Below are 2,132 nucleotides of genomic sequence, written 5' to 3' on the forward strand. Positions count from 1 at the left end.
CGCATACTAGAGCTTTAGTCACTTGCACCTGTACATGAGGGGTTGAGCTATCCAGAGAACTTCGTAAACAAAAGTGGCTGCATCATGCGACCATTTTATGGGACATCTATAAAAATGGAACGTACCATCGTTGTGCATGTGCTAAGTGTATTGGGAAGTATTTCTAAGGATAACGTAAGCTGATGCCGTCGTACGGTGCCCTTAAAACAACACTCTTGCCATTAATATGGTGCGTGTACTGGCTCCTTACTGACCGCTTGCAATTGCTGCACGCATGGGGAATACAGGTGGTATGTAAGGATGCCCACATAACACAAAAAGACACTCTTTGTCTAATTTCCTCATTTCTAAAGCCTCGTTTCCAGTGAGCAGTCAGGTACGGTCCGACGATCTGAGCGTTTCCAGGAGCAATTCAAGAGTAACGAAAAGTAAGTCTAACGCCGGAGTCACACAGGACGCGATAGCGCCGCGAAGCGGCGCGGAACGGCGTGCGCTTCCATTCGGCGCCCATGTTAACCTATTGCGTCGGTCACACCAAGCGCGGAGCGACGCGCAGCGGCGCGGAGGGTCCGCGCGGTGCAGCGCAACGTTTCGGCGTCTGGCCTATTTCTTCCGCGCGACGCGAGCGCTCCGCGTCAATACTGGCAGGAAGTTGCGTCGAAATACATGAGAAAATCCGGTTTATTTTCAAAATAGAACCAATTTTTCACAATAAAACGCCGCGATTGACAAATGCGACCATGTTTTTGTGTCTAAACAGACTGTAGAGATGAAAATATTCATACAATCAAAACACACAGACACGCGTGCGCGAGAGCCCCCACCCCGGACACCACAGATCTCCGGAGCGGGTGACACAGAGACACACAAAAAAGACAGATACACACAGAGACAGATCAATGAAGGGGGCACACTGGAGCGGGGCTTGGGGCTGCGTTTGAACGAGAGAGAGGCAGAGGAGCGGTTCTTCTGGGAAGAAACATCTGGTAATATTTTTAGTTCATTAATTGACCGACGGAAACACCTGCGTGCGTGCACACAGACACACAACAGAACAGACAGACACGCACACGCGCGCACAAACCGATCAATGAAGTGGGCCGACTGCGGAGTTGGGGGGCGGGGTCTGTGTCAACAGGGGCAGAGACCATCTCCTTTTAGCAGAAAAACTGGGAGATATCCTGGTTATTGATCATGATGGCAAAAAAGCAATAGCTCTAGCAGAAGCGCATGCCGACCGTCGCGGAAACAAATCGCGTCTGGTGTGACCAATAGAGCGCCGCGAAGCGGCGCGCTCTCCGCTGCGCGCCGCTGCGCGGCGCTATCGCGTCCTGTGTGACTCCGGCGTTAGAGGCCCCATCAGTTGTAGTTCCATTTCATAGTGGAACGGAACGGTTGGGGTGGAACTGTGGTAGCCAACCGTTGATTGGCAGAAAGTGATGACGACATTAGAAAGTGAAAATTTAACGCTCATTTAAGCCTACGTTTCTGTTTGTAGGCATTCGGGTTTTGAGGTTTCCTGTGAACTCGTTTTCTCGAGTCTTCTTACATACAACATTAAATTCTTGTTATACACGATGTATCAGAAGTAAAGCAGTAATAAGAAGAGCTGCTGGAGGAATTTCCATTGTTGTTGCTATTCTAGTCATTGCACTACAATGACATGCTAGATGTCTACACCACGCATGCGCCATGAAAACAAAATGCTCAATGGAAGCGAGGCGTAACTGAGCCGAAACAGTCGCCAGCATTAACTGGTCCATACCGTACCACTCCTTACCGTACTGTACCAGACCAGACCGCTCAGTGGAAACAAGGCTTAACAGTCAGGGCGCATGCAAGTAGCCACACTCATTACTAACAGGATTTGAGGGGGATAAAAATGAGAAATACCCACTTCATGCCTAAGTCTCTCCTACTTTACACTTAATAACCATTGCGTGTTGTTTAAGTGACTTATTGCCTGCAGCATGCCTGTCGTGTATAACCATTTTCTTTCTACGGACTCAGAGCAGTCTACAATCTTGATCTTTTTTGGGACACTTGCACGACCTGTACAGGTTTGCCCATTTTTCTACCCATGTGAGCATTTGTGATTAAGGTTTAACCAGTGTTGGGACTAACGCCGTTTA

The 2,132-nt window shown here is 48.9% G+C and overlaps 1 protein-coding gene across 2 annotated transcripts in view; it reads right to left on the reverse strand.

The window, feature by feature from the left end:
- cdkal1 (CDK5 regulatory subunit associated protein 1-like 1) overlaps positions 1-2,132 on the reverse strand; it is a 251,564-nt gene that overhangs the window by 105,186 nt on the left and 144,246 nt on the right. The window lies entirely within an intron of this gene.

Source organism: Oryzias melastigma, linkage group LG16 (genome assembly GCF_002922805.2).
Source record: "Oryzias melastigma strain HK-1 linkage group LG16, ASM292280v2, whole genome shotgun sequence".
NCBI lineage: Eukaryota > Metazoa > Chordata > Actinopteri > Beloniformes > Adrianichthyidae > Oryzias > Oryzias melastigma.